This window comes from Pristiophorus japonicus, chromosome 9, assembly GCF_044704955.1.
Source record: "Pristiophorus japonicus isolate sPriJap1 chromosome 9, sPriJap1.hap1, whole genome shotgun sequence".
Classification (NCBI taxonomy): domain Eukaryota; kingdom Metazoa; phylum Chordata; class Chondrichthyes; family Pristiophoridae; genus Pristiophorus; species Pristiophorus japonicus.
In genome coordinates, this window is record NC_091985.1 from 21,058,373 (window position 1) to 21,074,277 (window position 15,905).

The following is a 15,905-nucleotide window of genomic DNA, read 5'->3' on the forward strand; positions in this document are numbered from 1 at the left end:
ATAGATATATGAAGAGAAAAAGATTAGCGAAGACAAATGTGGGTCCCTTGCAGTCAGAATCAGGTAAATTTATAATGGGGAACAAAGAAATGGCAGACCAATTGAACAAATACTTTGGTTCTGTCTTCACTAAGGAAAACACAAATAACCTTCTGGAAATACTAGGTGACCAAGAGTCTAGCGAGAAGGAGGAACTGAAGGAAATCCTTATTAGTCAGGAAATTGTGTTAAGGAAATTGATGGGATTGAAGGCCGATAAATCCCCAGGGCCTGATAGTCTGCATCCCAGAGTACTTAAGGAAGTGGCCCTAGTAATAGTGGATGCATTAGTGGTCATTTTCCAACATTCTGTAGACTCTGGATCAGTTCCTATGGATTGGAAGGTAGTTAATGTACCCCACTTTTAAAAAAAGAAGGGAGAGAGAAAACAGGGAATTATAGACCAGTTAGCCTGACATCGATAGTGCGGAAAATGTTGGAATCAATTATTAAAGAAGTAATAGCACATTTGGAAAGCAGTGATAGGATCGGTCCAAATCAGCATGGATTTATGAAAGGGAAATCATGCTTGACAAATCTTCTAGAATTTTTTGAGGATGTAACTAGTAGAGTGGACAAAGGAGAACCAGTGGATGTGTTTTTGGACTTACAAAAGGCTTTGGACAAGGTCCCAGACAAGAGATTAGTGTGCAGAATTAAAGCACATGGTATTGGGGGTAATGTATTGTTGTGGATAGAGAACTGGTTGGCAGACAGGAAGCAAAGAGTAGGAATAAACTGTCCTTTTTAGAATGGCAGGCAGTGACTAGTGAGGTGCCACAGGGCTTAGTGCTGGGACCCCAGCTATTTACAATATGCATTAATGATTTAGACGAAGGAATTGAATGTAATATCTCCAAGTTTGCAGATGACACTAAGCTGGGTGGCGGTGTGAGCTGTGAGGAGGATGCTAAGAGGCTGCAGGGTGACTTGAACAGGTTAGATGAGTGGGCAAATACATGGCAGATGCAGTATAATGTAAATAAATGTGAGGTTATCTACTTTGATGGCAAAAACAGGAAGGCAGAATATTATCTGAATGGCGGCAGATTAGGAAAAGGGGAGGTGCAACGAGACCTGGGTGTCATGATACATCAGTCATTGAAAGTAGGCATGCAGGTACAGCAGGCGGTGAAGAAGGCAAATGGCATGTTGGCCTTCATAGCGAGAGGATTTGAGTATAGGAGCAGGGAGGTCTTACTGCAATTGTACAGGGCCTTGGTGAGGCCACACCTTGAGTACTGTGTACAATTTTGGTCTCCTAATCTGAGGAAGGACATTCTTGCTATTGAGGAAGTGTAGCCTGACTGATTCCCGGGATGGCAGGACTGACATATGAAGAAAGACTGGATCGACTAAGCTTATACTCACTGGAATTTAGAAGAATGAGAGGGGATCTCATAGAAACATATAAAATCCTTACTGGATTGGACAGGTTAGATGCAGGAAGAATGTTTCCGATGTTGGGGAAGTCCAGAACCAGGGGACACAGTCTAAGGATAAGGGGTATGCCATTTAGGACCGAGATGAGGAGAAACTTCTTCACTTAGAGAATTGTGAACCTGTGGAATTCTCTACCACAGAAAGTTGTTGAGGCCAATTTGTTAGATATATACAAAAGGGAGTTAGATGTGGCCCTTACGGCTAAAGGGATTAAGGGGTATGGAGAGAAAGCAGGAATGGGGTACTGAAGTCGCATGATCAGCCATGATCATATTGAATGGTGGTTCAGACTCGAAGGGCCGAATGGCCTACTCCGGCACCTATTTTCTATGTTTCTATGTTTATTCCTGCTCCTATTTCTTATGTTCTTATGTAAACTTGAGCTCATCCAATACGCGGCAGCCCATATCCTAACTCGCACCGTCATAAGAACATAAGTCCTGTTCACCCATCACCCCTGTGCTTGCTGACCTACATTGTCTCCCAGTTAAGCCACGCCTTGATTTCAAAATTCTCATCCTTGTTTTCAAATCCCTCCATGGCCTCGCCTTTCTCTATCTCTGTAATCTCCTCCAGCTCCACAACCCCTCCCCCCAGCCCCCCCGATCTATCTACGCTCCTCAAATTCTGTCATCTTGAGCATCCTTGGTTCTAATCGCTCCACCATTGGCGGCCGTGCCTTTAGCTGCCGAGGCCCTACGTTCTGGAATTCCATCCCTAAACCTTTCCGCCTCTCTACCTCCTTTTCCCCCTTTAAGACGCTCCTTAAAACACAACTCACTACCCTAATTTCACCTTATGTGGCTCGGTTTCAAATTCTGTTTTATAAAGCTTCTGTGAAGCGTCTTGGGATGTTATACTACGTTAACGGTGTTACATAAATACAAGTTTTTAGTGTTGTTCAAAGATTTGGGAATATGCACAAGTTTTTCTGTGTCTTTTATTCTCTCTCTCTTAATCCAATCTTTCCCTCACTTTATTTTCCTACTGTACCTGATTTGACATCGAATTCACCTCTTTTAATTCACCCTCCTTCTCAGTCCTTCCTGTGTTTAGTTCTCAATCCTAAAATCTCATTGGGTAAGGAGATATCCTGTTGGTTGCCCTGTTCACTCAGGTCCCAGATGCTCTGTTTCCTTTGGCGTGATCAGCTCGCATATTCAGCAGCTTTGTGGGCAAACATTTTTGTGCTGAAGGATGCAGGGACAAGTCTAACTAATGGCAGATGCCGTTAGATACCCTACTACAGCAAATTCAGGGCCGTTTTACTAATCCTGCCTCGCTACACCTCTCTACTCCTTTAGACGCTCCTTAAAACCTACTTCTTTGACCAGCTGCCCTAATATCTCCTTATCTGGTTCAGTCTCAAATTTTATTTGATAACGCTCCTGTGAAGCACCTTGGTATGTTTTACTACGTTAAAGGCGCTATATAAATGCAAGTTGTTGTTGTATAAATGTTTCCTTGTGCTGCATGTACATCCCAGAGAGTCATAGTGACTTGACGTTTGCCTTTCCTCCAGAAATCACTTATTAATATACTAAGCCAGTCACATAATAAATTTTAAGAGCTCTTTACTTCTGTTTGAAATTTAAAAAATCTCCATCTGTTTTATTTCCCTATCTGTTATTTAAATATGCACTTCAAAACCATTGTGTTTCCAGTCAGAGCAGTACAAGAGGAAGGGAAAAGCCCTTTCCACATGTCGCTGCTCCAATGTGGAACAGGTGCAGTGAAACACCATCATCGCTGGGTGCCCCTCCTAGCCACACTAATCTGACTAGGCGGCTTGGTCAGATGTCACCATTCCTTCATCGCCACTGGGTCAAAATCCTGGAACTCCCTCCCTAACAACACCATGGGAGCACTTTCACCACATGGACTGCAGCGGTTCAAGAAGGCGGCTCACTACAGATGAGCAGTAAATGCTGACCTTGCTAATGATGCTTTACAGCACAGTAGCTGAGAGTTTGCACCAAATACTTAATGAGATACAGAATACTTAATGGTGAAGGCTGAAATTCAGGCAACAGAATATTCCCTCCATAAACATCACCTCTCTACTTCTCTCCCCTTTAAGGCACTCCTTAAAACCTACCTCTGTGAGCACCTATAATAATATCTCCTTATCTGGCTCGGTTTCAAACTTTTATTTGATAATGGTCCTGTGAAGTGCCTTGAGATGTTTTATTAACTTAAAGGCAAGTTTTGTTGGGAAGACTGATGTGAGGAATGTGAATGCCAGGCATGGAACGCAAGCACGGCCCCTCAGAGCGGGAGAGATATGTGCAGACTTCTTATACATTTATTATGTGGTGGAATTGTAATTTTCGGGGTCTGCAAAAATGTTGTCAGCAATCTGATTGGTTTTTAGCGGCTACTGTTGATCATTAGTAGCTCTTTATTGAGAGTAGCAATGTTACTTTTCACAGGTAGTGGTTACTGCTTCATTGGATTTTAGTCAGTGGGACAAGTGAGCAAATCACATGGTTCACCTCGCAGATCGTGGCTTGTGATTCATTCGGTTTTAATCAATGGGATATTTGAGCCAATCAGAATCTTTTTGGTCTGCGAACATTTCCCACACCCTAGGGACAATATTTGGGCTACAGATGTACGTTAAACGCAAACCTTTCCATTATAAAGACTAGCTGTGGCATTGTTCATGGTGCACGGAAGGAAACATTGCTTTATAATGTTAGTGGTGTTATCGACAAAGTGTGATGAGTAAAGTGGTGGAGGAAGTAAAAGAAAAAGCAAGACTTTCTTTTATATAGCGCCTTTCACGACCACCAGACACCCCAAAGCGCTTTACAGCCAATGAAGTACTTTTTGAAGTACAGTCACTATTGTAATGTAGGAAATGCGACACCCAATTTGCACACAGCAAGGTCCCACATACAGCAATGTGATAATGATCAAATAATCTGTTTTAGTGATGTTAATTTGGGGATAAATATTGGCCAGGACACTAGGATTAATTCTCTTTCTCTTCTTGGAAATAGTGCCATGGGATCTTTTACGTCCATCTGGTTTAACGTCTCATCCGAAAGATGGCACCCTCTGATAGTGTAGCACTCCCTCAGCACTGCACTGCACTGGCATGTCAGTCTAGATTTTTGCACTCAATTCTCTTGAACCACAACCTCCTGACTCAGAGGTGAGAGTACTACCCACTGAGCCACAACTGTCACAAGAGCGTGTACAGGAAGGGGCATGCCATACTCCAGACTTTTCAATATATTGCTACATGTAATAAAGGCTTAAACCAACAATAGCAATACAAATAAGGGAAGCAGAATTAGGAAACAAAACTGAAGATATGGAACTTTGTAAAAATATGTTCAAGGATATGAAAACTAAGCACTTCCTGATGAGAAAAAGAATGAACATCAATAACGAAACAGCATGGAACTAAATAATAACTTCAAAGCAATCTATAGGAGAAGCAGAATTATTTTACAAGGGTGGGAGGAGGCTCGTGTTGAGCTAAGATCTAGTGTAGTATCTGTTCTTATCAGTTTAATATCCCCTATGGGGACATGATATTGAATTGATTTTTGGACAGGGAGCTGGATCAGGGGCATGCCCCATCCACTCCATGCACCGACCTGGTATTGCAATATTTGCAGGAACGGTGCAACTTCGCCTCTCGGCCTTTTGGCCTAAGATCAAACACATTGGCGCAAAGTGATCTTTGGCGTTAGAGTTGATCTGGAACAAAATTGGATTTAAAAAAATAAATAAATAAATAAATAAATAAATAAACACCAGCATGGGCCTGTTTCTGTGCTGTAATTTCTATGTGATTATATGTAGTCATGCTAAATTCAGTTGAGAACAGCTAAAAAGCGTATTAGAAAGGGTGGCAGGACAACAGAATGGTGGATTGAAGGCTGCAACAAGAGAGACCCAAAAATCCAACAGATAAAGGCCCCGATTGTTGTCATTGTTGAGAGTACTGGAGTGATCATTTTGATTGCTAGGCCCCATTTAATTGATGAGCGACCTACACATTTCAGGTGCTGGTAGTCAGTTTGCCATTTTGGGTGGGTGATAAACCCTGTCGGGGAAGTTGAGCGGGGCGGGGGTGGGGGGGATGGCGGTGGGGGGGGGGGAGGGAGGAGCGGCAATTGGGGTTGTGGGGGGGAGGCAGGGGGTATGTTGAGGAGCACGAATGAATGGGCCGAGGATTATCAACAAGGAGCAAGGAGAGCAATACACTGCATCCTGAAGCCCTGAAATCTGCCAAATGAATTGATTTTTATCCTTGCCAGACCTGCTTCTCATGATCCTTTGAAGTGACGTTGGTTCAGGCAATGTTCCGTTCTGCACAGTGGGCATCTTTACTCCCTGCCCGGGCGCCACGCTGAAGATGACCAAAATAGCATCGCAAGTCCCGATTGCGCTATAGAACCCCTGATTGGTCTAACACAAAGAGGCCCTCACCTGTTTTCAGCAGTGGTGGACAGTGAGCGAGAAGCCAGCAGTAAATACGTTTTAAGCACTTTTAGTCTTGCTACCACCCCGTTGACACTGAAAACAGGACAGGAGAGAGACGGGGGTCCCAAGTGTCAAGGATCAGATAGTTTAAAAATAGATTGGGGAGGTGTGGGGGGGGGCGGAAATACCACAGGGATCAAGACATGGGAATTGTGTTAGAGGAATCCTTCCCCATCACTCTTCACAGTGACGGATGTGGACAAATTCAAGGTCCACTCACATTAGCTGAGGAATCTACAACGGATGTAGAAGTCAATAAAGTATTTAGCAGGAAGAAGCTGAAAGGGTTTAAATGCCTGCATGACATGTGGATCAGATGGAGTACAACCTGGAATCCTCAAGAAAATAGAGGAGAAAATAGGTGTGCTTCTAGCTTGCATTTTTTAGGAACTCTTATTAGCTGTTACTGGGGAATGGAAGATTAACAAATATCATCCCCAGTATTCAGAAAAGGGGTGAGATAAGAACTGCGCAACAATGCGTTGTCCTAATTTGAAAAGTAGGGAAAGTGCTCAAGGACCCCTAATGGGGCACCATCAATGTTTATTCAAAGAGTACAGAAACTTTTCCCTCACAGATATACTGGATTTCTTTGAGGAGCGAATTACATTAAATGACAACTAGAGAATCCTAGATTCATACAGCGTAGAAGGAGGCCATTCAGCCCACCATGCCTGTCCGGCTCTTTGAAAGAGCTATCCAATTAGCCCCACTCCCCTGTTCTTTCCCCGTATCCCTGCAAATTTTTCCCCTTCAAATGCTTATCCAATTCCATTTTACAAGTTATTATTGAATCTGCTTTCACCACACTTTTAGGTAGTGCGTTCCAGATCATAACAATGTGCGGCATAATTTTTTTTGTCACCTGTTTCTTTTGCCAATTACCATATATCTGTGTCCTCTTTTTACTGACTCTTATGCCACTGGAAACAGTTTCTCCTTAATTACTCTATCAAAACCCTTCATGATTTTTAACACATCTATCAAATCTCCCTTAACCTTCTCTGCTCTAAGGAGAACAATCCCAACTGAATGTTAACATTCAGTGGACATAATGTACTTAGATTTTATAATGTTCTGCACGTGACGCTTTGAAAGATGATTAAGGCTTATGGGATTGATAGTGAGCTGGCTCAAGAACTGGCTTGCAATAGGAGGCAGAAAGTGATAAATGATCATGGCTCTGACAGGAGCAGTGATAAGCAGAACTTCACAGGGGTCTGGTCTGGTGCACTTGCTGTTGACAGTATTCATAAATGAAAAGGACAAGTGCACTTCCACTAGTATTATACTGACGAAAACAAGCTCTGTAGTCAAGCGACCAATTGAAGGGATACTGGTCACGAGCAAATGTAATCTGGGCGAATCAAATGGATGGGCTGAGGAATGTCAAATGAAGCTTAATGTGGAACATGCAAGGTGATGGATATTGGAACAGGAAATAAGAAACGTGTATTCAATGGATGGATAGAAAGGGACATTTAGTTGGGTGCCCATTCACTGAAAGAGTCCAATGAGAAATTTACATAGAATTACATAGAAACAGACCAGTGGTCTATTCTTGTGTTTATGCTCCACATGAGCCTCCTCCTATCCTTCTTCCTATCAACAAGTCATTCGATTCCTTTCTCCTTCAAGTGTTTATCTAGCTTCCCATTAAAAGGCATCTATGCTATTCTCCTCAACCACTCCTTGTAGTAGCGAGTTCTGCATTCTCACCAATCTCTGCTGATGATGATAATGATGAGGAAAGTCATGGGTTGCAGGAGGATATCAATCTACTGGTCAGATGGGCAGAGCAGTAGCAAATGGAATTTAATTCAGAGAAGTGTGAAGTGATGCACTTTGGGAGGGTTAATAAGGAAAGGGTATACACATTAAGCAGTAGACCACTTAATAGTATAGATGAACAAAGGGACTTTGGAGTGCTTGTCCACAGATCCCTGAATGTAGCAGGTCAGGTGGATAAGGTGGTTAAGAAGGCATACGGAATGCTTGCCTTTATTGGCCGAGGCATAGAATGTAAGAGCAGGGAGGTTATGCTTAAATTGTATAATACTTTGGTTAGGCCACAGCTGGAGTACTGCGTGCAGTTCTGGGCGCCGTATTATAGAAAGGACGTGATTGCACTAGAGAGGGTGCAGAGGAGATTTACTAGCATGCTGCCTGGAATGGAGAATCTTGGTTATGAGGACAGATTGGATAAGCTGGGTTTGTTCTCATTGGAACAGATGAGGATGAGAGGCGACCTCATTGAGGTGTACAAAATATTGAGGGGCCTGGACATAGTGGATAGTAAGGGCCTATTTCCATTGGTGGAGGGGTCTATTATGAGGGGGCATAGTTTTAAGGTGGTTGGTGGAAGGTTTAGAGGGGATTTGAGGGGGGGCTTCTTTACTCAGAGGATTGTAGGGATCTGGAACTCGCTGCCTGGAAGAGTGCTGGATGCAGAAACCCTCACCACTTTTAAGAGATGGTTCGATGGGCACTTAAAGTGCAGTAACCTGCAGGGTTATGGTAATTGGGATTAGACTGGATGACCTTTTGTTGGACGGCGCAGATATAATGGTAAGTACTGCAGGGAATAGAATACGGCCAAGGTGATCTCCTGGACTAGTTTCGATCGCCTGGATGGCTTGGAGAGGAATTTTCCCAGATTTTTTCTCCCTAAATTGGTCTAAGTTTTTATCTGGTTTTTGCCTTTCCCAGGAGATCACATGGCTCCGGTTGGGGTGGAGTGTAGAATGTTTCGGTATAAGGTGTGTCGCAATTGTGTGAGGCGGACTGGTTGGGCTGGGTGCTCTTTGCCTTTCTGTCATTGTTCATAGGATTATATGTAACCTTTAGGGCTGTTGACCAAGGGCCGTGCGGTTCTTTGTCAGCCGGGACGGACAAGATGGGCCGAAATGACCTCTTTCTGCGCTGTAAATTTCTATGTTTCTATATTTCTGGGTCAAGAAGTTTCTCTAGAATTCCCAATTGGGTCCATTAGCGACTCCTCAGTACAATTTGGATGGCCATGTACTCAGTCATGCATCACCAGCAAGTTATTTTAACCCAACATAATTCATTAGCGTTTTCGCACCGATTTATATTATCTTGGCACACCCTCAAAACAGCATCGCTGCTTTGGGGAGTGTTTAAAGAAAAGCGGCAAGAACTTAAGTGTAATCAAAACAGCAAATGGTATATTAGCCTTTATTGCAATGGGGTTGGAGTACAAGAGTAAGGAAGTCTTGATGCAATAGTACAGGGCGTTGATGAGATCACACCTGGAATACTGCACACAGTTTTGGTCTCCGTACCTAAGGAAGGGTATATTTTCCTTAGAGGAACTGCAACAAAGGTTCACTAGATTGATCCCTGGGATGAGAGGGTGGTCCGATGAGGAGAGATTGAGTAGAATGGAGGTATACTCTCTGGAGTTTAGAAAAATGAGAGGTGATCCCATTGCAACATATAGGATTCTTAAAGGTTTTGTTGGTGAGAAGCTGTTTCCTCTGGCTGGGGGCATAGTCTCAGGATAAGGGGTCGGCCATTTAAGACTGAGATGAGGAGGAATTTCTTCACTCAGAGGGTTGTGAATCTTTAGAATTCTCTATACCAGAGGGCCTGTGCATGGTCGGCCTATGAGTATATTCAAGGCTGAGATCGATAGATTTATGGACTCTTAAGGGAATCAAAGTGACATGGGGACTGGGCGGGAAAATGGAGTTCGGGTAGAAGATCAGCCCTGACCTTGTTGAATGGTGGAGCAGGTTCGAAGGGCCCTATAGCCTACTCCTGCTCCTATTTCTTTTGGTCTTATGAAGAGACACGCATACTCTGAACTTTTTCTCATAGAATAAAATTAACTTGTGAGGGAAACATGATCAGGATATTTGAAATGCTGACAGGCACGGATAATGCAGATGCAAGCTAGTTACTTAACTCTGAACACGATAGCAAAAATCGGAGAACGTGGGGATAAATGGTGTAAGTTAATGATTCTGCGTCAGAGCTCCATACAACACAAATCCATGTGGGGAATCTGGGCCATGAACATCAAAGGAGAGGAGGTCATTCTTCAGTTGTACACAGCCTTGGTCAGACTCCACCTGGAGTACTGCGTTCAGGTATGGGCACCGCATCTCAGGAAGGGATATATTGGTGTTGGAGGAGGTGCGGTGCAGATTTACCAGAATGATACATGGTAGGCTAAGTTATGAGTACAGGTTGCATAAATATTCCCTTGAGTATAGAGGATTGAGGGGGTGATCTGATCGAAGTGTTTAAAAGCATTCAATAGGGTAGATACTTAGAAGCTATTTCCTCTGGTGGATGAATCAAGGACAAGGAGGACATCATTTTAAAATTAGAGCCAGGCATTTAGAAATGAAATCAGGAAGCACTTATTACAAAAGGTAGTAGAAATCTGGAATTCTCTTCCCCAAAGACTATGGATGCTGGGGGACAATTGGAGTTTTCAGGACTGAAATCAATTGATTTTTGTTAGATAAAGGTATTGTAATGTATTTGCTTCATGAGTTCTTTGCTTAAGAATTCATAGCAACACATTGCTATTAAGAACATAAGAAATATGAGAAATAAGAACTAGTTGCTTTATTAACAAGGGTTTAACAATCACACTACACATTACCAGTTCATCGACTAGACTCACAACTTCATATCTCATCGTGACTGGGGTTTTGTTAAGTCTTGTGAACGTCACGTGACTGGCCAAGCCACAAACAATGCAACAGCTCTACAAACCTATGAGCATGCTCACAAGTGCATACATTACAGGTATCAAGTGATATGGAGCTAAGGCAGGTAAATGGAGTTGAGATACAGATCAGCCATGATCCAATTGAATGGCGGAGTAGGCTTGAGGGGCTGAATGGTCTCCTCCTGTTTCTACGTTGAGCTATTCACCACTTAAGGATCATGGGCTAGAGTTACCTTCCCCTAAGCATTTGTGCTACTGCCTTAAAATGTGGACTTTAGCTTTGGAATTGGCTCAAAATGATTCAGAATCAAAATCTGAATTTATCTGAAATCTGAATGTGTGATTTAACTGATGATATAGACCCTATAGTTGGTGGCATTCATTGCAGTTATCATGGCTCTTACTGGAAATAGTCTCAGTGAACATCACTATAACATCTGCTCAATAGTTGCAGCAAAATACTGACCATTGGAACAAGACAAAATGTGCCTAACAACTATTGTGATTGACACATCGCCCAACCATCTGGAGTCAATTGCAAGTTTTGAGGACAAGGCTAGAGCAATAATTCATGCATTTTTTTTAACCACAAACATGGTTGTTCAGTAAAGAATATCGGGCTTGTAGGCTCATATTATAGTTTGGTATGTTCTTGGTATCTTTTTTTGTAAATTGCTGGAGAAGGCTAAGGACGGCTTGTACAGGACAACAAGTGGGAAATGCCTTTTCAACAACTTACTCCAGAGCCTATCTACATTAGATAAGGCAAGACTTGAACTAGTTGCATCCCCATTGATAGTGACAATGATAACTGAAAAGGTAAACTGGGTAATAGGTTACCGTTATCATCCCTCCAATGTCAAGCTTGTCCCCTTCCTCAATTCCTGTGAGAGAAGGGAAATTTGGAACTTTCCCAGCAACAAACTTTTATTGCTTGTATTGACTGCAACACCAGAAAGGCCCCACCCCCTCCTCCCCTCCCCTATTTTTGGCAGCCAGAACATCATGGATCATATAACTAGCTATTTATTTCCACGTATCTTTGGATGGAGACCAAGTTGGAATACATGGAAATGAGAGATTTCACAAGACCCAAAGGTGAATTCCCCTAAGTGGTGCAACTAAATTGGTTTCCTCGAACAAGCTACAGTCAGGGGGCTTCCCTTGAAATCCTGACTTTCCATTCACCCCTACTACAAAAACAATGGCAATTGGAAAAGCAGCACTACAGCGTTTCCTCAGGTCTAACCTGCACTTCAACTTCTTGAAGGTGGGTATTCGCTTTCTTGGGAATTACACTTTTTCAATGCTAGTAACATAAGAAAGCCCTTATAAGAATTTGGACCTTCAAACATGATCCTTTCACAGTTGAAGTCGAGTGTAGACCACCCATTTATTCATTAATTTCCAGAAATCCCCCTCACTGACTTCCCTCACAGTCATTCTATTCGCTACAATGGGGTAGAGTCTTGCAAGTCTTGCCCGCTGCTTTCTTGTGGGACATTAAAATTGGCATCTGTGGAAACTAATTTTTTGATATATTCATTTTTGGGATGTGGGTATTGCTGACGAGGCCAGCATTTTCTGCCCATCCTTAGTTGCCCTGAGAAGGTGGGTCTTCTTCTTGAACCGTTGTGTGGTGAAGGTCTTGTTATTTTTTTGTAGCGGTTTGATATGACTGAGTGGCTTGATAAAATACTTCAGAAGGCAATTAAGAGTCAACTATGTTGATATAGGATTGGAGGCCTGACCGGTAAGTGCAGCAGGTTTCCTTCACTAAATGACATTAATGAAACAGTTGGGTTTTTACGACAATCCAACAGCTTTGTGGTCACTTTGGGGACGAAATTGCCTTCCACCCGAAACATGCACCTACCGATTTTTAAGTGTCCCACTGCATGGGACGGACAATCCGGGGAAATTCAGCTTTGTTTTTTTTGGAGTGGGGCAGATGTGGTGTCATCAGCGGAGCGGAATTGCGGGCGGGTCGGAGCGGCCGTCGTCAGGGGGTCGGAAGTGTGGGCGGATCGGAACGGCCGTTGCTCCGATTCATCAGCGCCGCACTGATGATGTCAGAGCGTCACTGATGAGGTCAGCTCGATGTGGACGTGTGACTTCGAACTGATGTGTCACAACGTTCCTCCCCTTCAGTTAAAGAGGAGGGCCGCTGTGAACTCAGTTGCCACTTTAATGGCAAAACTTTGGGCCACCAGGGAGGGTTTCGGCCGGGCCAGCATCCCGGTACCCAAGAGGAGGTGCCGGGCTGCCTGTTGGCAGCCTGTCCAAACCCGTGGCCTCCAATGTCAGACTGACCTGGCAGACGGCCAACAATAAAATAAAATGGCGACCATGGCAGTGTGCCCTCCCCTTTATGGGCGGACGTGCTGCCCAGCCATAAGAAGCTTCCCACCGGGAAAAGCTGTCAGTGGCACCAACCGGCGGTCGATCTGCTCCCGCCTGGCAATTCCACATGCGGGGCAGAAAGGGGGCCACCGCCAGTCAGTAAGGGGTCGACAAGGCGGCAACATGGGCAGAGCAGAAATATTCTCCGCCAGGCGAGTGCAGTCCCACCCAGCTGGATGAGGTGGAGAGGTGTAGGAGAAGGATGGAATGGTCAACTGTGTCAATGGCGGACAAGTCAAGAAGGACGAGGAGGGATAGTTTACCTTTGTCACAGTCACAAAAGATATCATTTGTGAGTTTGACAAGAGCCGTTTCTGAACTGTGGCAGGGCGGAAACCTGATTGGAGGGATTCAAACATGGAGCTGCGGGAAAGATGGTCACGGATTTGGGAGGTGACAACACGTTCAAGGACTTTGTGTGAGCAATTTTAGCAGACAAGGGCAGGACCCGATAATGCTTTAGGTGGTCCAGCTAGATCTGGCGGAGGATGGCTAAATCAGTTGTTTGCCATATCCGTTCAAGCCTGTGCCGCTTGATGTGATCCTCCAATGTGCTTGCAGTCCTCTCTGAATGGTCGTTTCCAGATACTAAAAGTCCCGTCCATGGATTTCCGGTACCTAACTCCAGTATCCTCATCTTTCTAAAGATGATTTCTATACTTTCATGAGTCTTTTGCCTGATGTAGCTTCGTCACTTGAAGGATCTTACTTCAGAGACAGATGTGTGAGACCTCCATTTTTACATGAAATAGATAAGTATGATCTTTACCATAGAGCTGGTCACACTTCTACAGACTGTTCCGGTGGTCTTGTCATTACAAGCAAAAACACCATTTTAAAGGCGTCATAAGTATTAATGACTTCTGCTGTGTATTTGCTTCATGGGTGGTTTGCTTAAGAATTCATAGCAACACATTGCTATTAAGAACTAGTTGGTTTATTAACAAAGTGTTTAACAATCACACTACGCATTACCAGTTTATCCATTAGGCTCACAACTGCATGCCTCATTGTGGATGACCTAGACCCAACTGACTGGGGTTTTATTGAGTCTTGTGAACATCATGTGACTAAACCTGTGAGCATACTCACAAGTGCATGCATTACAACTGCCAATCAACCTCTCTGGCACTGAAAATTGACTATTACAAGTGTGGAGTCTCATTGCTTCAGCTTTTGAATTTTTCATTTAAATGTTACATTTTTTTCTTACTATTCCTTTGTCTTTTTTCTCTCTCTCTTAATCCAATCTTTTTTTCCCTCTCTTTATTTCTCTTCTGTACCTGAATTGACTTTGAATTCGCCCTCCTTTTATTCACTCTCCCTCTCAGTCCACCCTGTGTTTATTTCCCAACCCTTCAATCTCATTAACCCCGTTGATTGCCCTGTGGACAACAGTAAAGTTATCGCTGTCATATCTGGTCTCTGCGGAATCCATTCGAAACCAGAATGCACATATACTGGACCGTTGGTTATCTAACAATCCCTGATGTTCCTGGCACGCATACAGCCCTGACTGTTCGCAGTCTCCAAGTCTGCATTTTCATCAGTGTTGTGGATCATTGCCTACTTCAAAGCTTGCTTCAATCTCTTGAATCTCTGGAATCTTGGATTCAGGAGCAGGATTCATAATGTGGGTCTTCAAAGCTTGGTTAGCCACTGTCAAAAAAAAGAAAAATGAATATAAGAAATGACCATCTCCAAATACCTGTACCACAAATTTATACAGCAAGCTTACCCACAAGCCAGTCTCATACAATGTCTTTCCTGTTAAACATCCAACATAATAGAGGCTATGACTCATGACAGGAACCTGGAAAGTTGAGTATGACATTAGTAATCCAGTACTTAGCAATACGTTTCCAGTTCTAATGTTTCTGGTAAGTCTCTTTACTCATTATAGGAGGTGCTTTCTCCCAGAATATTGTAAAACCCTCCAAAAGCATCAACCTCCTGTTAAACTTGCAGTTGCTTCAGTCTCAAGGGGGCAAGAAATATAAGAAGCTGTCCATCTGATCAATTCATTCATTGACGACTAACATATATAGACATAGAAGACTTGTGTGTGTAGAAATATAATTTCTGGGCATTTGAAACACGGCAGTGCTGTAGCAGCTTAGTGCATTATTCAGTCCACCGTTGGTTTTTGACCACAGAACTCTCCAGATCTGTTTATTTTGGCATTATCCATGTGTCCAGGAATGTCACACAAGGACATCAGATCTCTCTTCTCAGAGGAATTATGGATCCTCTTTCAATCAGGACACTTCCTCAGAGAAAGCTACCTCGAATGTATTTCATAGAATGCCAAGCTCCCAGTTTCCTAGCTTTTTATACCCCTTGTGTGTCATTTTGAAGAAATTGAAATGAGTTTAATTTATTTAACTACGAGTAGCTCAGTTGCGGATCAATTACTTGTTGATATAACGCATAAGGCTGGAACTTAGACAGTGGGTTGAAGGAGGAAACAGGAGGTGCCAGCCATGGCTCAGTGGTAACACTCTGCATTAGAAGGTTGTGAGTTCAAGTCCCACTCTAATCTAGGCTGACACTCCAGGGTAGCACTGAGGGAGTGCTGCCCTGTCGGAGGTGCTGTCTTTCAGATGAGACATTAAACTTCACTCTTAGGTGGGGTTAAAAAGACTGTTCAAAAAAGAACAGGGGAGTTCTCCTGGTACTCTGGCAAATATTTATCCCTCAAACAACACCTAAAACAAATTTTGGTCATTACTACATTGATGTTTGTGGGACCTTGCTGTGCAGAAATTGTTTGAATTACAACAGGGACATTACACCGCCTCCAAAGCAT

General features: G+C 43.3%; 1 long non-coding RNA gene and 1 other non-coding gene across 2 annotated transcripts in view; one reads left to right on the top strand and one right to left on the bottom strand.

Annotated features, from left to right (window-relative positions):
• Window positions 1-4,935: 4,935 nt before the first annotated feature.
• On the top strand, window positions 4,936-5,130 carry LOC139274241 (U2 spliceosomal RNA). The gene has a single exon (XR_011595435.1). It is a non-coding gene; the product is annotated as a U2 spliceosomal RNA (small nuclear RNA).
• An 8,959-nt stretch (window positions 5,131-14,089) lies between these two features.
• The window catches only part of LOC139272578 (uncharacterized), a 47,733-nt gene continuing 45,917 nt past the window's right edge, over window positions 14,090-15,905 (bottom strand). Inside the window, exon 3 of the long non-coding RNA XR_011594894.1 lies at window positions 14,090-14,755. This is a non-coding gene — a long non-coding RNA (uncharacterized lncRNA). The remainder of the gene's footprint in view (window positions 14,756-15,905) is intronic.